This window comes from Oryctolagus cuniculus, chromosome 10, assembly GCF_051225735.1.
Source record: "Oryctolagus cuniculus isolate XC-2025 breed Fujian yellow rabbit chromosome 10, ASM5122573v1, whole genome shotgun sequence".
NCBI classification, from domain to species: domain Eukaryota; kingdom Metazoa; phylum Chordata; class Mammalia; order Lagomorpha; family Leporidae; genus Oryctolagus; species Oryctolagus cuniculus.
In genome coordinates this window covers 70,990,296-71,011,880 of record NC_142876.1, presented here as the reverse complement: position 1 = coordinate 71,011,880, position 21,585 = coordinate 70,990,296, and the positions used below count along the sequence as shown (strand labels likewise).

At 43.0% G+C, this 21,585-nt stretch overlaps 1 long non-coding RNA gene across 1 annotated transcript in view; it reads right to left on the bottom strand.

The window, feature by feature from the left end:
* LOC149123811 (uncharacterized) overlaps nucleotides 1-21,585 on the bottom strand; it is a 175,763-nt gene that overhangs the window by 76,779 nt on the left and 77,399 nt on the right. The window lies entirely within an intron of this gene.

Genomic DNA, 21,585 nt, shown 5'->3' with positions numbered 1-21,585 from the left:
AATGATCATAATGTGGGGAAAGAACGGTGTACGTGCTATAATTCAGTGAACCAATATAACCCAGGAAGACAAGTATCACATTTCCTCTTAATTGTGGGAGTTAATATATAGAGGTCATAAAATTGGATGCCATATCATTTGGTATACAGTTATTGCTATCCTTTTAAATCTAGTAAGATTTGTTTTATGATCTAACATTTGGTTTTTTCTGGAGCATTCTCTGTGCACTTGAGAATAAGGTATTCATACTCCAATCAGCCCTCCATATCTGTGAGCTCTGCATCCCAATATTCAGCCAGCCACAGATAGAAAATGTGGAGGGAACATGCACAGAAGTTTTCTGCACTAAACACGTATAAAACAATTTTGTTGTCATTATTTCCTGAACAGACAATATAACAACTATTTACATAGCACTTAACATTGCATTGAACGTTAGAAATAATCTAGAGATGATTTGAAGTACACCGGATATGTGCATAAGTTCTATGCAAATGCTACACCATGTTATTTAAGGGGCTTGAGTATCAGAAAATTTGGGGATCCTTGGGGAGTCCTGGGACCAATCCCCCAGCAGATACCAATGGGTAACTATTCTTTTGTTGTTAGGTGAAGTGTTCTGTCCATGTCTTTTAAGTATATAATGTTGTTCTGTAATGAAGCATTATGGAATGAATTGTGTTCCCCAAAACTCATACTTTGAAGTTTGAACTCCCAGTGTGAATGTACATGGAGATGGAAATCTTAAGGTGCTGATTAAGAGTAGATGATAATGGTTTTGTGGAGCCTCGGTCCAATATGACTGATGTCCTTGTAAGGAGAGACATACCAGGAATGCATGCACATAGAGAAAATGCTATGTGAGGACACGGTGAGAAGCTGTTGTCTGCAGGCCAATGAAAATGGCTTTAGGAGAAACCAACTTCCGATACTTTTGTCTTAGACTTCCAGCCTCCAAAACTGTGAGAAAACAAATTTCTGTTGTTTCAGTCACTCAGTGTGGCATTTTATTATGGTAGATTTACCAAGCAAGCACACACAGCTTTGAAAACTCTATTATTGCTAATTGTCTATTTCTCCCTTCAGCTTTGTCATTTTTGACTTATGTATTTTGGTGCTCAGTTACTTAGGTCCATATATGTTTATAATTGTTACATCTTCCTGATTTATTGATTCCTTCATTGATATACAATCTATTGTATCAGCCTGTTCTGCTTTCCTATGCTGGCTGACTTTTTTTATCTTTTACTTTTAATCCATCTGTGTCTTTGAATGAAAAGTATGTTTTCTGTAAATTTTTGAGTGGATCATAATTTTTTTAAACCAGCCTGACAATCTTTACTTTTTGATTAGATTAATCTATTCCATTTCATGTTGTTATGGATATAATTGGATTTTCAATTGTCATCATACATTTTATTTTCTATATGTCTCACATCTCTTTTGTTTCTTTCTTCCTCCTACATAGCTCTGATCTTTTCTTCCTTTGATTGTATTAGTGTAATATTACTCCTGTTAATTATACCTATGGTAGGGCCGGCGCAGCGGCTCAACAGGCTAATCCTCCGCATAGCGGTGCCAGCACACCAGGTTCTAGTCCCAGTCGGGGCGCCGGATTCTTTCCCGGTTGCCCCTCTTCCAGGCCAGCTCTCTGCTATGGCCCAGGAGTGCAGTGGAGGATGGCCCAAGTCCTTGGGCCCTGCACCCCATGGGAGACCAGGAGAAGCACCTGGCTCCTGCCTTCAGATCAGCGTGGTGCGCCGGCCACAGCGCGCCGGCCGCGGTGGCCATTGGAGGGTGTACCAATGGCAAAAGGAGGACCTTTCTCTCTGTCTCTCTCTCACTGTCCACTCTGCCTGTCAAAAATAAAAAAAAAAATTAAAAAAAGAATATATACCTATGGTCTTATTACATTATTAAAGTTACAAACCCAATGACATTGTTACAATTGTTACTTTATCAAGTGTAGTCATTTTCTAATCTCATTATAGCTGTGCTCCTACCTACATCCTTTACTTTAATTAATTTTCCTGATTTTTCTTGTCCAGATGTTTCTTCATCTCTTATGCTCCCTCATGACCACCCCCAGAGGTTTTTCAGTCTTTTGTTTTCCAAAATGTTTACCAGTTTCACTGAGGAGCAGATGAGCACAGTGCCTCACAGTCATGAGGGAAGTTGATCTTCTAATTACCATCTTACAAGGTTTTAAGCACTAGAACTTCAAATATAAATTGCAATCAATTTGCATTTCAACTTCATCAAATCTTTTAATTTGTTAGGGCTTTGTTTGCTGATAAGGAAAAAGAAAAAATAAAGATGGCTTTGCTTGTATTAGAAGAAGTTCTCGCATGTCCTGCTCAGCTCAAATGTGTTGGTGGCAATGAATTTAAAATGGTTGACACCCAGGGCGGCGCTGTGACACAGTGGGTTAAAGCCCCAGCCTGCAACGCCAGCATCTCATATGGGTGCTAGTTTAAGCCCCGGCTGCTCCACTTCTGATCCAGCTCCCTGCTAATGTGCCTGGCAAAGCAGCAGAGGATGGCCCAAGTCTTTGGACCCTTGCACCCACATGGGAGACCTGGAAGAAACCCCTGGCTTTTGGCTTCAGATTGGCTCACCTCCAGCCATTAAGGCTACTTGGTGAGTGAACCAGCAGATGGGAGACCTCTCTCTCTTTCTCTACCTCTCCTGTAACTCTGTCTTTCAAATAAATAAAGTAAATCTTAAAAAAATGGTTGACTCTGATGATTTGTATTAAAATGAGAGCAATGCAGGGATTTACATTTGCTAGCCATGGTGAGCCGGTGAGCCCCTTCTTTCTGAACTCTGACACAATGCACACCTCAGGAGTACAGGAAAAATGCACCAACAACCTAGCACCTGCTCCTCATGAAGCATTCACCTCCTGGGGGACTTGGGTCTGCTCACAAGACACCTGGGAAGCATGTCCGTTTCTGTCACAAGAGGTCCCATTCATGCATCTTAGGGGGCACTCACATGAACAGCACTTACCCCATGCTGTTTAAACCCACAGTCCTTGAGAGAGTAAGTAGGGCTTTGCTAGGTGTATGACAAGCAAGCCTTCATGTTCAATATTCTGGGATTTTTTTCCATCCATAGAATTACAGAGATTTTTTTTTTTTAAGAATTATTCACAATCACTATCAACTGTTTATTTAGCACTTAAGGATTTGGCTCTGGGGCACATGGCCTCTAATTAGACAAAAAGATCTCAATAAGCAGCAGTAGATGTTAGAAATGAGAAATACATTGTGACAGAGGCGTCACTATCTGCAAATAGAAACTTAAATTGCTTCTCAGGAAAAATGAAAAGTAATTTGAGGGTGAAGGAATTCATAGAAGTGAGCTGAGGAAAGGCAAAAAGAACGAAGCTTGGAAACACATGGAGAGAGTTCACCTGGCAAGAAGTTGCCAGGACAGGAAGAGTTGGAGAACACGGTGAGGTCCAGCATTGCATGTTTAAGTGTGTGTTCTCTGAGGATGTGAAGCAGCCACCTCGCCATCAGTCCTCTAAACACGCCAAAAGTTTGCTCCTCAGAAATGCCCTGTAGGAGTGATGCCTTAAATAATCAAAGAGCCTGTGATTATTATTGGACAGAGAGAGGGGGAGGGAGAGAGGGAGAGAGAGAGAGAGAGAGAGAGAGAGAGAGAGAGAGAGAGAGAGATACTATTATGTGCAGACACTGAGATCTGACTAAGTTTCTGGGTCCACCAGAAACAGACTCTAAGCCCTCCCTGTGTCACAGAAATCTTCAGAGGAGTTATTTCTCACTGCTTGTGAGGTGCGGATGTATTAGATGTGTTAACCAAATAAATTTCATGGGAGAGGGTAATGGATATTGAGGGCTTTGTTTCACTATTTTAAGATAATTAATTGTGATATTGTGAGATTCAACTTTTTGAATGTGACCCCAAGATTATAAATAGGTTGAAGATCAAAAATTTTCTTTCAGTCAAAATTCATTTCCCTATTAAAAATACAATATATAAATCAGTTCCTAGGATAAACAAAAAAGCCTATTTAACTGTAGTGTGATGGAACTGTTCATTAATTGTCTAACAAATGACTGAACAAAATAACAGATAGAATAAGAGAAAATAAAAAAGACCCCAGAAGCACAGGCAATCAAAGCCTAAATAGACAAACTGGATAACATCAAGCTGAGAATCCTCTGAATTGCAAAAGGAAATACTCAGTTAAGTGGAGAGGCAATCATCAGAATGGGAGAAAATATTTGCAAATTATGCAACTAATAAAAATTAATATCCAGAATCTACAAAGAGCTAAAGAAACTCAACAACAACAAAACAAATAATCCAGTTAAGAAATGGGCAAAGGACTTGAACAGGCATTTTCCAAGAGAGGAAATTCAAATGGCCAACAGACACATGGAAAAATGTTCAGGATCACTAGCCATCAAGAAAATGCAAATCAAAACCACAGTGAGGTTTCACCTTACCCCAGTTAGAATGGCTCTCATATAGAAATCAACAAACAATAAGTACTGGTGGCTGAGGAAGATGTAGGGGAAAAGGTACCCTAATGCACTGTTGGCTGGAATGTAAACTAGTACAGCCATTGTGGAAGACAGTATGGAGATGTCTCAGAAAGCTGAAAATTCATATACCACATGACCCAGCAATCTCACTTCTGGAAATTCACCCAAACAAATGAAATAAGCATATGAAAGAGTTATCTGTACTCTCATGTTCATTGCAGCTCAATTCACAATAGCTAAGATATGGAATCAACTAAGATGTTCATTAACTGAAGACTGGATAAAGAGATTACGGTATATATACACTATGAATGGCTACTCAGCGTAAAAAAAAAAAAAGAAAAAAGGAATGAAATTCTGTTTTTTGCTACAAAATGGATGCAACTGGAAACCATTACACTTAGTGAAATTAGCCAGTCCAGAAAGACAAATACCATATGTTTTCCCTGATCTGTGGCAGTTAATCAGGTACCAAAAATGTAATGTATTGGAGTAAAATTGACATTTTGAGATTCAAAGATTGGTTATAGCCCTTGTCTCTACTGTTGAGGAACAGTGTTTTTTTCTTCCTACTATTTGTTGAGGTCTTTACTTGCGTATGATTAATCTTAGGAAGTATAACGTAATCTGAAAGTAGATCATTGTAAAAATTGAGAGAGAGAATAGAGGAAGAAGGCAGAGGAAGGGTAGGAGCACGGGCAGGAAGGAGGTTAGGGTGGGAGATATCACTATGTTCCTAAATCCGTGTATATGAAATTTGTATATCTTAAATAAATTAAAAAGGAGGAGGGATTGTTTATATAAATATTTATTTACCAAATTAAAAAAACAAAACAGAACAAAAATCTTTCATTATTTTATTTTTTAATGCCCTCGAGGTGTTAGCTGGGCAGTCTAAAGAGTTCAAAACAAAAGCAAACACTGAAACCTAAGTCCCCCTAAGTCTCCAGCTTTTTGTGGTCCAAAGCATAAAACTTGTGACTTTCAGACAACTTGGAGAATTCAGGCCAATGAATGAAACCACACTGTTAATGAAACCTTAGAATACAAATAAATATTCATCTGATATTAATATTAATATTTTCATTTTAGGATTTTTTAAGGAACATAATATTTTAAAATAATTTCAGGAATGGCAAAAGAGAGAATAAACTTAATAATTTTGTTGGCCTCATGCTTAGAACCTTTGCACCTATTCACAGATCCAAGAAAAACCCTGTGGTTTCTCTGTCCCTGACTCTGGACTTGATGTGCAGAACTGGCTGCTTTGTGCAACCTTTACCACCTTCTCTATGAAGGTGAGAAGGCACCCACTCCAAACCCACCCCGCACACTGCCTCCCACAGACCTTCCCTGACAACTGGCTACATGCCTTGATAAATTATGAGTATGGTATTGTCCAGATAGTTTGAGCCTTAAGCATAATCTGCTTACAGCATGCTTATTGGGCAAAACTCAAGATAATGTTGGCCTTAAATGTGTTAAGTCCAGAGAACATAAATATTCCTCTTAGCTCATTTTCAGATGGATGGAAATGGAAAAAGCTCCTTCCTTGACATATCCTCTGGGGAGAGCCACAGGCATTAGGTGTGAGCAGCACACCTAGTGGTACTTTAGGGAGGGAGGAACACATTACTACCAACATCCAGGCATTGTCCACCTGCCCACCCATCTTGCACATCCCAACCCACAAAGCTTTCTATAGCTGTTTGATCATTGGTTGTATCATTTTCTCAACCTACAATAAATAGTTTATCATTGTTCTTTAATCTACAAACTAAATCTTAATAAAGGTGAGTCACAGTCACAGAAACTTTATTTATTATTTACTATGTTTCAAACAATGTGCTTAGATTGCTTTCATCAACCTTCATCATAATCCTAAAAGTTAATCAGATTATCTACCATATAGACTTAAGGACCTTGAGGTTCAAACAAATGAGATCTAGCATAAGAATCACCCACCCCCACCCGGTACCCCCATCAAAACCTCCCTCCTGCACACTGCTTCACAGAAAATTGGAAAGGCAAATCAACGAGGGTATGGCTTCTGTCCCAAATAGACCAAGGAAAAATCAAATTTTTTTTGCCATCCTATTTTGCACATTTTGGCCTTTTTCATCATAAAACAGAGCGGGTGTGCGAACATTAGCAAAACAAAATCGCAAAAAAAACCTCTTTGTTCTTCAAAAAGTTCGTGGAAAATGGTTATCATTAAAAAAACTATGCATAGATCTTATCATTTTTTGCACCAAAATAAACAGCTTTTATTTCAATTTTGATGAACTTTTATAAATATTGCACCCAAGAGTGTAGGATTCATGCCAAAGGGGGAAACTTGAAAAAGCCAGAGAACCTGACAGTTCAGGGGCTGGAGCTTGTTTTTCTGAGGCCATTCTAGGAAGTTTAACTTGCAACGTTGTATCCTGAAGGGGCCAAACCCTCACTAGAAGGAATTGTGAAACCTACAAGAAGCAGCTTGGGTCATTTTTCAAGTTGGTCTATATAAATATTGCAAGCAGGAAGGGCCCTCTTGTACACCCTGGGCACCCCTACCTCTATTTCTCAGGCAGACAATTTCTTTCAGGGAACTGTGCCTTCCTCTGTCTCCTTTACTGTCACGGGGAAATAAAGCTTTCCCAGGAACAACTCCCACTGAGGCTGATTATTGTGATCATCTGCTACCCACCCAAACAGACTCTGTGTGTCTGTTCACCGTATCTGGTGTGTATGTGTCCACTCACATCCATACATATCAGTCTTTACATAGCTTAGCCAACAGTGACCCCAGGACTCCTTTAGAATTAAGTCCAGCAAAAGGTCATATTCAGAAAGGGGTGTTTTAGTAGTGGCATTGTTTGGGACGGCCAGTGCCTGGTGGTGATAAAACTAGATTCTCGTCCCTATTAAACTAATATTAAGTAACAGGGTGGACTTTGCAGTAGAAGAGTAACCTGGCCAGGTGATCTCTTCTCAACTTTTTCAGCAATCAGGCCTCCCTGCCATACAGGAAGCCCATTCGTGTGCCTGGGTGGAGCCTGGGTGGAGCTGACACCATCCTGTTGCCTTACCCTCCTTTGCCTTCTCAAGGGCCTGGTCCATCAGAGCAGCCACTCCTCCAAAGTCATTTAACCAAAACAAGGCCAAGCCAGCTCCTCGTCAGATATGGAATGTGCACAACCTTAGTTTCATCTGCAGCCTTAATCTCCCCCACACTATGTAACGCCATTCTTTTCACAGGTTTCCAATGTTAAAACAAGAACTTTGTAGGGGAAGGCATTATTCTGCCTAGAACAGGGGCTTATACCACTGAACCAAAGGTAAAGAAAGTTACTGTACCTGTAGGGTAACTATCCTGATTCTCAAGGTGAAATTCGTTTGCTACCACCTAAAAGGGGAGGGGAGTGTATGCCTGGAAACCTGGAGATTCCATGGAGGGATTCAAAGTTAATGGAGGTTTGTCTACCTGATCTCTGGGAACTGTCTGTCTCAGCTCCCCAGTGCTGATCTGTCTCGTTTCCTCTGGGCCTCTCACTCCTGGAGACAGCTATGGCTGTCATCTGTCTTTCCAGGTGCATTACCTGACCCAGATGTTGATAAATCACACTAATTGCTACAGTTTGCAAACAGGAGGGATAAGCTGGTGCCTGACCTCCCCACCAGTGTAGTTCAGGGCCTCAAGGACAACCATGCAAGGAACAGATCAGACTCCAGATACTGGATGTGGCTGAGCGAGAGTTCTCTATTCCAACACTAGATCACATGACAGAGGTGCAGCAGGGGCTTCACTACCCTATGATGCTGCAAGGGAAGTGTTCAACCGCTGCACAACCTGTTTAAAGGATCCTGCCCACACTCCAGTTCCAACATGGTCATCATACTGATGGGAAATGCCAGTGACTTCAAATCTACAAAAGTGAAAAAAGGAAGTGAAACTTTCGTGTGTGGACCTGGAAATTTCCACAAGACTGCTTCCAATACAAAAGGAGGCATGGGTTAATACACCAAAAAAGACAGGAACAAATCCAAGAGAGTCGTTGACATTAAAAACCAGCCAAATAGCATTCAAATTGGCTCTCAATAGCATGCTGCTACTAACGTACCCACGCAGAGAGGATGGCAGCCCTGGGAGGTGGCTATGGAGTGTGTGTCCCTGTCCAGCTGCCCATCAGAGACTATGCTCTTGTTCTTTTACCTCTCTCTTCCTGTTCATGAAACAAGACATGAAACTACTGGCAATGATGTGTCACTGAAGACTTCGACCCTTCAAATTCTTGCATAAACTTGAATACATGGCTAATGTTTCCTTAAAAGACAGGTTTTGGAGATTGCATTCATATCTATTTGTATATGATTTCTAGGTCAGTTGATGTAATTAGTCTTTCTTTTTTATAGAAAGCTTTTATTTAATAAATATAAATTTATTTTTTAAATTTTTTATTTTTGACAGGCAGAGTGGACAGTGAGAGAGAGAGAGATAAAAAGGTCTTCCTTTACCGTTGGTTCACCCTACAATGGTCGCTGCAGCTGGCATGCTGTGGCAGGCGCATGGCGCTGATCCGATGGCAGGAGCCAGGTACTTATCCTGGTCTCCCATCGGGTGCAGGGCCCAAGCACCTGGGCTGTCCTCCACTGCACTCCCGGGCCACAGCAGAGAGCTGGCCTGGAAGAGGAGCAACTGGGACAGAAGCCGGCGCCCCAACCAGGACTAGAACCCAGTGTGCCGGCGCCGCAAGGCGGAGGATTAGCCTATTGAGCCAAGGCGCCGGCTAATACATATAAATTTCATAAGTACAACTCTTGGATTATAACAGTTCTTCCCCCCCATATCCGCCCTCCCACCCCCAAACTGTCCTACCTCCTACTCCCTCTGTAATCCCATTCTTCATTAAGATTCATTTTTAATTAGTTTTTCTTAAATTTGTCTTGTGCCCTTAACTACCAACTCACTTGCCTTAAACCATGAAAAGTCATTGTGAAGTATTTTATTGTATTACTAATTTGTAAGGATTTATTTGTTATTTGTTTGTTTAAAAGGTGGAGAGAGAAAAATCTTCCATCTGCTGGTTCACTCCCTGAATGGCTGGAAGCCTGGAACTCCATCCTGGTCTCCCATGGGAATGGGAAAGGCCCAAGTACTTGGACCATTTTCTGCTGCCTTCCTAGGCCCTTTGGCAGGAACTGCATCAGATGTGGAGCAGCTGGGACTCCAGTTAGCACCCCAGCATAGGATGGATGCCAGCATTGCAAACTGCATCTTAACCCACTGCATAACAACACCTGTCCCTCTGAAGCATTTTAAAACACTTTCTGTAATCAGATTTCCCAGCCTCTATGGATATCTAATAGTTAATACTACAGAACTGTTTTCAAAAAGTGGGTCAGTTTTCAAGGCTATATGGAAAAATAGAAGGACTCAATTCTGTGTTAATTATTCACAGTGCCTATATATGGTTTAATAACCTGTTGGTGTGTGATTTGGTGAGCTTGAATTCTTTAAAGTATTTGCATAATTCTACTCTATTTAGAGTTCAAAGATACAAAAGATTCTGAGGAATTACTTGGACACTTTTTCTTTTAAAAAAGATTTATTTATTTATTTGAAAGGCAGTGTTACTGAGAGGCAGAGGCAGAGAGAGAGGGGGGTCTTCCATCTGCTGGTTCACTCCCCAAATAACTGCAATGGCCAGAGCTGGGCCAATCTGAAGCCAGGAGCCAGGAGCTTCTTTCTGGTGTCCTACGTGGGTACAAGGGCCCAAGGACTGCTTTCCCAAGCCATGGAAGTGAGCTGGATTGGAAGTGGAGCAGCTGGGACTCGAACTGGTGCCCATATGGGATACCGGCACTGCAGGCAACAGCTTTACCAGCTATGCCACAGGGCTGGTTCCTAGACATTTCTTGACTTTCTTCACAAACACATTCATCTTCTTGCACATGGTCCAAGGGTAATATGCATAATGTATATTAGTAAAAGCTATTGGTTCTCAATTTCTTCTGGAAAGGATTTGTTTGTTCTAATGAATACTGTTGGTTAAAACACAGCAAATGAGTGAAGCAGGCAGAGCTAGAAACCTCCACATCTGAGTGACTCCTAGAAGGAGTACGTGCAGTCAGAGGGTACATCACCAGACATCTAGATGTCCCTTATGTACAGCATCAATTTTTCCTTTTATTCACAAGATTTCTAAATGTATATTTAGTGCATGAAAGGTTTTCAAGTTTGATGTACAGTAACTGTGTAAAATATTTCTTTCGGTGTCAGTTTATAAGTTAAAAAAAATGGTAAACATCTTGTCTATTTTGAAGGGACTATGACAATAAATCAACCAGATGGAAAAACCTGGTAAGAAGTAGAAATGCTTTGGCAGTTTATTCAATATGAGGGTTAACCCTTTCTCTCTCCCTTGATCTATAATGAAATTATTACAGTAGTGCAAAAGGAAATTCTAGGTATGAAGAAGAAAGATAATAGAAAACAATGAGGGGCCAGTGCTGTGGCATAGCAGGTAAAACCACACCTGCAGTGCCAGCATCCCATATGGGTGATGGTTCGAGTCCCGGCTGCTCCACTTCCAATCCAGTTCCTTGTTATGGCCTGGGAAAGCAGTGGAAGATGACCTGAGTCCTTGGGTCCCTGTACCTGTGTGAGAGACCAGGAAGCTCATGGCTCCTGGCTTCTCACAGCTCCTGCTGTTGTGGTCATTTGGGGAGTGAACCAGTGGATGGAAGGCTTTCCTCTCTCTCTCTCTCTCTCTCTCTCTCTCTCTCATTCTCTCTCTCTCTCTCTCTCTCTCTTTCTCTCTTTCTCTCTTTCTCTCTCACTCTCTCTCTGCCTCGGCCTCTCTGTAACTCTACCTTTCAAATAAATAAATAAATATTTTTTAAGACCTAAATGTAAGATCTCTGCGAGTGAGATCCCAGTGGAAAGAACAGGGCCATCAAAGAAGGAGGTACCTTTCTCTGAAGGGAGGAGAGAATTTCCACTTTGACTATGACCTTGTCTAAATAAGATCGGAGTTGGCGAACTCAAAAGGCTTCCATAGCCTTGGCAACTCATGACAAGAGCCTAGGGTGATTACTGACACCATAAACAAGAGTGTCAATTTGTTAAGTCAACAATAGGAGTCACTGTGCACTTATTCCCCATGTAGGATCTTTGTCCTTAATGTGTTGTACAATGTGAATTAATGTTTTAACTAGTACTCACACAGTACTTTACACTTTGTGTTTCTGTGTGGGTGCAAACTGTTGAAATCTTTACTTAATATATACTAAATTGATCTTATGTATAAAAGATAATTGAAAATGAATCTCGATGTGAATGGTATGGGAGAGGGAGCGGGAGATGGGAGGGTTGCAGGTGGGAGGGAAGTTATGGGGGCGGAAAAAGCCATTGGGGCCAGTGCCGCGGCTCACTAGGCTAATCCTCCGCCTTGCAGCGCCGGCACACCAGGTTCTAGTCGCAGTCGGGGCGCCAGATTCTGTCCCAGTTGCCCCTCTCTGCTGTGGCCAGGGAGTGCAGTGGAGGATGGCCCAAGTGCTTGGGCCCTGCACCCCATGGGAGATCAGGAGAAGCACCTGGCTCCTGCCATCGGATCAGAGCAGTGCGCCGGCCGCAGCGCGCCGGCCGCAGCGCGCTGGCCGCAGCGGCCATTGGGGGGTGAACCAATGGCAAAGGAAGACCTTTCTCTCTGTCTCTCTCTCTCAGTGTCCACTCTGCCTGTCCAAAAAAAAAAAAAAAAGCCATTGGAATCCATAAGCTGTACTTTGGAAATTTATATTTATTAAATAAAAGTTTAAAAAAATAATTTTTTTAAAAGAAGAAAAATAATGAGATCCCAATACAGGAAGGACTGCTAACAGCCCAGAACCTTCAGGGATGAAGGTTGGAGTAACTGCAGGCAGAACAGCACCAGTGACTACAATGTTTACTGATAGCAAAAGCAAATGTGTCAGTAGAGAAGGAAGGCAAAATTGTCAGCTGGGAAAAGAGGAAGGCAGGAGTTAGGAGTATTTCCACCTTTCTTCATTGCAAGCACATTTGTTACAAATTGGCCAGTTCTTTCTCTTTCTCCTGACCCATCCCCTGCCATCTAAATGTCAATATTCAAACTACAGGACAGCAGAGGGGGAGTGTGGCTGAGCTGCAAGAGGAATAAATCTCCCTTGAAAGTCAGACAGGCTTTTAAAGCGTTTAAAAATTATGTTCATGTATTTATTTATGTGAGAGGCAGGGAGACAGGTAGAGAACTCCCATCTGCTGGTTCACTGCCCAAATGCCCTGAATGGCCTGGGTCTGGGGCCAAAGCCGGGAACCAGGAGCCCAGTCCAGGTCTCCCATGTAGGTGATGGGAATCTGACTACCACAGTCATCACTGCTGCCCTCAGGATCTGCACTCTCCAGAAGCTGGAGTCAGGATCTAGAGCTGGGGGTTGAGCTCCAGTACTCCTTGGTGGGTCTCAGGTGTTATAACCATCAGGCTACATGCCCATCCCAGGCAGGCCTTTGTGTACCCTCTTTTAGAGAGGTTAGTGTGTTCTTGGTTGCATCATTTTAAAGAGAAGTATGATGTCATGATCATCTTCCTTTAGCAGCTAATGTCGTAGGCGAGGGTTATGTTAAATGCCAAGCTGATACTCTGCTCCTGCTAAGGCTGAAAACTACATTTCCCAGGATCTGTTTCTCTGTGTGGCTCTGGGTTTGCATAGCCAATTAGAACACCACCTATGAGATTTGGTGGGCAAAGGTAAAGCTTAGGCCACCAAAATCTGGGAGCAGGTGGGGTCTGACTTGGTGACAGATGAGGGCTCAGGGGCCTGGCAGATGCCCACTCTGCGGCCAGCTCATGCCCCTCTCAGCCCCACAGGTCATGAGTATCCGTGGTGCAGCCCTCAGATGAGCAGCTTCTAGAGAGCTCCCTGGAGCTGCCCCCAAGGTGCAGCCCCACAGCTCTCAGACTTCCTGCGGTTCCTCCACAGCCAGGGCCAGGGCCAGGGGGCGGGGTCATAGCAGGTGACTGCTCCTTGTTCCTTTCCAAATCTTCATGCCCCATGTCCACCCAGACCCCAGCTCACACACTCATGTCAACTCCACTTCTTTGTTAATTTCCTCATTTCCATTTTGTAGTGTTGGTATCCTCAACCAAACCCTGAGTGGCTGGGACCATGGGTGCTCCCCCAGCAATAGCCACCTGTAGCCAAGGGGCTGGTGGGCCACTGACAGCAGCCAGGCACCTTCTCAGGGGTAACGAATGGGACTGCTGGGCCAGGGGTTCCTCTCTTGTAACCCCTGGCATCTACACGGAACTCGTGACTCAATCTTGCCCATGAAATGTGAGAGGAAGTGACAGGTGTCACCAACAGACAGAGACAGATGAAATCATACCTTTGCCATCCCCTCGGCTGCTTTTTCCAGCTGGGCCCAGGAGACTTCCATATTCAGGGATGCACCCCCAAGTGCAAGGGCCACCAGCCACACGTGGTTATGGGGCACTTGAAATGTGGCTAGTGCAAGCTGAGATGCACTGCACTGTGCAAAAGCACACAGATGTTGAGGATTTAGGACCAAAAAAAAGTAAACTGCTTCATGAATAATTTTATATTGATTATCATTGAAATGATAGCAGTTTGGATATACTGCTAAAATAGAATCTATTATTAAAATCCACATGTGGTGCACACTCTTTCTCTAGGCCACGCTGCTCTAGGGGATGGCAGAGTCAGGGGATAGTGGGAGCCCCGTCTGCTGTATCAGCACAAGAATGCAAGGCACGTGCCAACCTGAATGAACTTCTGTTTTGCTGGTCCTCTCACATATGGGGGCTTATTTGCTACATCAGTGAGCCTCAGCCTAGCTAATATAGCAGGTTACTTGCCACAGTAAAACAGAATAGAACAAAAGAAAACAAACCAAAATCTATGCCTGAAAATGGCAACTACATCCAGAGGCAAGCAGAGCTAAGGGACAAGAAAATCATCGGAGGCCTGACCACACTGGAGCCCCTGGATCCAGCCAGCTGTAGTCCAATGATTGCTTCTGGCTTGGGTTAGTCTGCATTGTGCTTCTGTCATTAGCAAAGAGGATGTCCTGATGAATAAAGCCTGGTTTCACCTGCCCATCTTCTGGATCAGCAGCCCAGCCAGCCACAGCTCTCATAGCCACGCAGCTCTGCCTCCTGTGTTTCACTCCGCTGCCCAGTGGTGCCCCTTTAGCTTTCCCATCCCCTTCACCCTTGCACACAGCGTGTCCTCCCTGCACATACAAGGCTGCTGGTCCCTGGCCTGCTCCCCTGCCCTGGGGCACAGCCCTCATGCCCACTACACTCCTCAGGACCCACAAGGCCCAAGTACTCCCTACCTAGTGCACCTGCTTGTTCTTTGGGCCCCTAACACACCTGTTCTGACTCCCAAAACTTTGCATTCTTTCCTTGTACTCCTACAGTTCTAATACATCTCTGACCATGCTGTATCATATCCCGTATCAAGTTCATTAGGAATGTTATTTTAATTATCTGTTTTTTCTCTAATAAACTGTTCCATTAAAGGAAGGCAGATGCTATGTTATTCTATTCTTCATAGTATCCCTGGCACCTGGCACCACTGTTAGTGGCATATAGTACTTCAGTAATCATTTGCTAAATAAATAGATTCATGGATAATAAAATAAAGTTATTTTACTAGAATATGCTAGTTCCTAGAAAATCTTATGTCTTCAAAAATCATATTATAAAAACATGTTTAGATTATCTATAACTAGGTAATTTTTGCTGCAGCAATTTTAACAATAAAGCTCTTTTTAAAAGTTACTGACATAACAATCATACCTAAAATAACTTAGCAAATGCAGCCTTAAAGTATAACTAATTTTTTCCTCCAATAACAGATTTTCCCTTTTTCATGAAAACTATCATTTCAAAAGTGCTTCTAGCATATTTTTATATACTATCATCTATTGGTAGGTTAAATAGAGCACAGAAATGGTCAAAGCCACAATTTTGTTAATTTTTTGGTGGTCTGATGCCATTGAGTGTCATTTCCAATCTCACGTAGTCCAAATCAATCTTGAGTGCTTCAGTGCTTAATTAATTGATATTTTACATTCAGTTCACAGTGTGAAAATCTAGCTTTCATCAAAATGCCTGTGGATTACCATAGCAACAGTGTGGCCTCAGTATAATTGTCTTTTTCACAGTCCATTTTTAGTGAAGCAAAAAAACAGCCCACACTGTGTCCCATCCTTATCTTCTCCTTTACTTGTGCTTCCCTTGTTAATACTTTTTTTTTTTTTTACCTTGAAAGACAGAGCTCTGCTGGTCTATTCCTCAAATGTTTCCAACTGTGAGGGCCAAGCCAGGGCTGGAGCCAGGAGCTAGGAACTCAATCCACATCCCCACATAGGGCAGGAGCCACCTGAACCAACCACCTGAACCATCATCCACTGCCTCCAAGGGTCTGCATTATCTGCACTAGCTGGAATCAGGAGTCAGAGCTGAGAGTCAAACTCAGGACTCTAACGTGGGATGTGAGCATATTAACCAGCAGGTGAAATTCCCATCTCTGAATATTTTTCTGAAGGTATTGCCTTATTTCTAGCAGTAGTCTGATATTATCATGCACATTTTACTTGAGAGTGATCCAATCACAAAAGGATATTGAAACAGGAAACAGGTAGTCATTGATGGAGATGTTCTCCCATTGCAAACAAGCCACCATCAGCAGAGATAACTGGGGATAGCTCTAAGTAGACACTGTAAATCTCAAAGACAAGGATCCCAAGGACAAGGAAGAGTCCCAAATCCATTTCATGGAGGTACAGCTTCCGAGAGTAGGAAAGGAGATTACAGCCTAATCGGTTCCATTTTAATTTTGTCCTTGAGTGTTTACAAACAATATTGCCAATATATAGCCCAGGAGAATGCTCCCAGACGTGAAAAGCGCTTTTGTTTGTACTAAATATTTACTTTATGGTACATTTTGAATATTTATCTTAACATCGATTAAGATGTTGCCTTTTTTGGCTGGCGCCGCGGCTCACTAGGCTAATCCTCCGCCTGCGGTGCTGGCACACAGGGTTCTAGTCCCAGTCAGGGCGCCGGATTCTGTCCCAGTTGCCCCTCTTCCAGGCCAGCTCTCTGCTGTGGCCAGGAAGTGCAGTGGAGGATGGCCCAAGTGCTTGGACCCTGCACCTGCATGGGAGACCAGGAGAAGCGCCTGGCTCCTGGCTTCGCATCAGCCGCGGCGGCCATTGGAGGGTGAACCAATGGCAAAAGGAAGACCTTTCTCTCTGTCTCTCTCTCTCTCACTGTCCACTCTGCCTGTCAAAAAAAAAAAAAAAAAAAAAAAAAGATGTTGCCTTTTTTAAATACAATAACAATCTGTGTATTTTGGAGATCACTTTGCCAACTTGATGTATCTATCCAGAAATGTATTTTTAAAACATACCATTAATTCTTGGAAGTCCCAGTGAGGACAAGACTGGCTATGAGACTGCAGATCCAGTCTTGCTCAGAATCCTTCTCTCCACCTCCCAGGGTCCAGAACTGGCATCACCCAGCCTCACCTAGAAATGCAGTTTGTCACCAATTCTGAATTCTGTTGTAAAAGATTGCATTGTCCACCCCAATTCTTCACCCATCTCTAAATTCATAACCTATGCCATATGTCCCTGCTGTTCTTCCCATGAAGGCTACATACCCAGCTCCTTGACCTTGGTGCCAGCCTTCTACTTGGTCATATTAATTCCGTGACAGTGCCCTGTTGGCAGGTCTTTCCTAAAATGTCTGCCCCTTTTACCTCTTCTATTGCTAAGTGTGAGAACATGCTAGGAACAGCCCATCTTTTCCCGAAGGAGAATGAGAGACCTGTGGAATACAGTCATCCCTTCCCAGCAGAGCCCACCAGATCAGCTTATCTCTACCGAGCTCTCAGGCACAAGAACAAGGCCTGCTGAGATGAACCGAGCAGTCAGACTTCCAGCCAACCCATGGGTCCATGAGAATAAACTATGATTGCTTTTAGTCACTGAGTTTGTGGAGGTTTGGCAGATTTTTGTGACAGTGGCTAATTGTTATACATACTAAGGACCTTGCAGCAGCAAATAAGGTCAAAATTCTGGCTGGTTCTGCTCTGCCCCATACATTGGTTCTGGTAAAAGAGTCTATGTATGGAGCTGGCATTATCACAATGCAGCAGATTCAGCTTATATGAGCACTGGTTCAAAGCCCAGCTGCTCAACTTCCCATCCGACTCCTTGATAATGTGCCTGGGAAAGCAGTGGAAGATGGTCCAAGTGTTATGGGATGGTTAGAGCCTAAATTAAATTCCCAGACTCTTGTCTTTTGCCTAGAGAAGAATTCTAAGTACAGATCAAACCCAGCATGCAGTGTGATAAATTTTAGTTACAAAGTGAGAAAAATACATAGACTCATTAGGGCTTTATTTCTGGAAAGTAGGCCAAAGAAAGGGAATTATTATACCCTACTCTGCTCATCCTGAGTCCATAAGGAGGAGAGAGAGAGATTCCACTCTTCTAGCATTTTTGAGCTTTAGAAAAACAAGAAAAAATGATCTACATGAAGGATCTCTGTGAATGAGATCAAAAAAAGAGATACCTTTCTCTGAAGGGAGGAGAGAATTTCCGCTTTGCTTATGGTCCTGTCTAAATACTGACAGAGTTTGTGGACTCAGAAGGCTTCCATAGCCTTAGCAGCTCATGCCAAGAGCCTTGGGTGATCACTGACATTATAATAAGAGTGTCAATTGTTAAATCAACAACAGGAGTCACTGTGCACTTGCTCCCCATGTAGGACCTCTGTCCTTAATTTGTACTACTAGAATTAACAGTCAAACTTGTCTTCAAATAGTACTTTATACTTTGTGTGTCTGTGTGGGTGCAAACTGTTGAAATCTTTACTTACTATAGAGTTGATCTTCCGTATATAAAGATAATTAAAAATGAGTCTTAATGAAGAATGAGATGAGAGAGGGAGTAGGAGGTGGAACAGGAATGGGGGTAGGAAGTCAGGTATGGGCGGAAGAACTGCTGTATTTCTAAAGTTGTACCTATGAAATTTATATTTATTATTAAAAGCTTGGTTTAAAAAAAAAGAAAAACGGAAGTGTTTATGTGGCACCACCCCCACGTCCCAGGTAAGAGGAGGCACTTCCTGGGAAGGGATTCCCCGATTGACAGGGAGGTGACCATGGCAACACAGAGTGAAGGAGGTGCAGTTTCCAACTCATGAACTTAAAATTATCTGTTTAAGCTTTCCCACACTACAAGTACTTGGGCCCCTGCCACCTACATGGGACACCCAGATGGAGTTCCAGGCTCCTGGCTTTAGGTTGGCCCAAGCCCAGTCATTATGGCCATCTGGGACATGAACCAGTTTATGGAGGATTTCTTTTTATCTCTCTCCCCACTTCTTCTTGAAACGCTTCCATTTGAAAAAATAGATAAATATTTTTTAAAAACAGAAAGGCCTTCTCTCTATGTCCTGTCTAAGCACCTACCTTCAGGACTAAATTTTATAACTGAGGTCCTGATTCTCAGTATCCCTGGAGAGCAGCAAGGAAACTGAACCAGTGTCTCTGACAGGGACCAGCACTGTCCTCCATCCGTAACACTAGCCTGATTACATGGTCTCCACATATCACTGCAACTAGAACTCTACATGAAATCTTGGGCCAATTTCCCAATTTGTCTGAGTCTTGGTTTTCTCATCTGTAAAATGGGATAATAATAGCAGTTCCCTTATCTTGGAATTTTGAGGATTTAATGAAAATGCATGTGCAGCATGAGACACATGTTGAGTTCTTAATATATATCTGTATCTACAGATGTAGATATAGATCGAGTTAGAGATATCAGCCATTGTTCAGAAAGCATTGCCACAGCAGGACTGAGCTGCTATCCTTAGACAAGTCTGTTTGCAAGCTTGATCTCAGGTAGTGTCTGAGAACTGAGGGAACTTGGCACTTGACCCATTATCTAAGAAGTAGACTTGGTCCACTCTACCTATGTTGTTTGTGCAAATAGGCCATTCTGAACACCTGCTTTCCTTGGGAGTCTAGAATTTTGTCATGTATAGGATACCTGCATGAGCAGCTCTGAGGTAGGCAGAATCATGGCTCCCCCAAATGTCTGTTCTAATTCCTAGGACCTAGGAGCTGATAATGTTACATGGCAAAGAGGAACTGCAGCTACAGGTGGAATTCAGGTTGCTTAACAGCTGACCTTAAAATAGAGGATGCATCCTGGATTATTCAGGTGTTCCCAACAGTAGCACAAACATCAAAGGAAGATGTGGCTAAGAAAGAAAGACACAGATAGATGACCCAATGCCAGCTCTGAAGATGGAGGAAGGGACCATGAGCCGAGGAAGGCATGGGACCTCTGGAAACAGATTCTCCTCTAGAGCTCCAGAAGAAACTCCAACACCTGCCAACACCTTGTTCTCGGCCTACTGAGACTTGCATCAGATTGCTAAGATACTAAATCTGTGATCTTTTTTTTTTTTTTTTTTTTTTGACAGGCAGAGTGGACAGTGAGAGAGAGAGACAGAGAGAAAGGTCTTCCTTTGCCATTGGTTCACCCTCCAATGGCCGCCACGGCCAGCGCGCTGCGGCCCGCGTACCGCGCTGATCTGATGGCAGGAGCCAGGTACTTCTCCTGGTCTCCCATGGGATGCAGGGCCCAAGCACTTGGGCCATCTTCCACTGCACTCCCTGGCCACAGCAGAGAGCTGGCCTGGAAGAGGGGCAACCGGGACAGAATCCAGCGCCCCAACCGGGACTAGAACCCGGTGTGCCAGCGCCGCAAGGCGGAGGATTAGCCTACTGAGCCGCAGCGCCAGTAAAATCTGTGATCTTTAAACCACTCCTGGTGGTGATTTACTACAGCAGCAGACAACTTTCATGAGCTGCTGATACAGACTTTGGGCACTGAGTCTCCAGCAGACGCCCCTGCTTAGGAACATCTAACACATGTGTTATTGCATTTTTGTTTCTGGAGAAAGGAGCATGCTCAGTTGCCCCTCCCCACAGGAATGAAAGAGCACAGGTAGCCTGCACTTGGATTGCTTCAAGCCCTGCCTGTAATTCACCTAACAAACTGGCTGAGCCTGCTTCCTATGGGTGCTGACACATCCTAACCATGAGAACAACCGTGAGCTTAGTCCCACAAGCCTTCTGGTGAACCTCCAAACACATGAGTAGCCTTGGGTGTCTTAGCATAGCCATTCAACTATTAGTGTTTTTACTACCTCTATTTGTTAGTAAAAGACTCCCATACTAACCCTTTGGTGAGGTCATCTATTTCTTTAAGAAAAATGTTTCAGGACCCTATTATGTGATGAGGAGCTTCCTAGCCCTCTGAGCCTAAGATAATAAGTTTAATGCTCATTCCACATGCAATATTGTAATGTACCATCCCGCTAGTCCTTTCAGGGTTCACCTGTTCCAGGCAGCTACACTGATTTCACTTTAATTCTTCCAGATACTTCAAATACTTCTCTAATTTACTAACACTACCACACACACACACACACACACACACACAAACGCTAACTGGATATTCCCAATGGCTGTTTATATATCCTAAGCTGAAGAATTAATTAAAATATTTACTACTAATATGGAAGTGCATTAATCAATCTAGTATTCATATACTCATTAATAAACAGGCAAAGCACTTTTTAATGTTTTTCACATACTCCAATCATAAGATCATTCAAACCAGCAGTGATCATATTGATACAAGCTCATAAATCTTTATGTTAAATCCTTGGGGTCAAATGTGTTCTCAAATTTAGTATTTTCAGATTTTAGAAATGTACATTTATTCTATACCATGTGATAGTCCCAGCAGGGCCTGGCACCCCAGAACCAAACACATTGCTATTTCTACAGCCACACTCATGGACAGCCCCACTGGGTAAGAATTCACAGACCAAACACGCAGCCTGCAATGGTTCAGTTCAGGTGCATCACTAAGGGACACGCTTCCATCTTTGAGGTACTCAGTGGCTTCTACTTGTTGATAAGAGTGCAATGCTAATGGCTAATG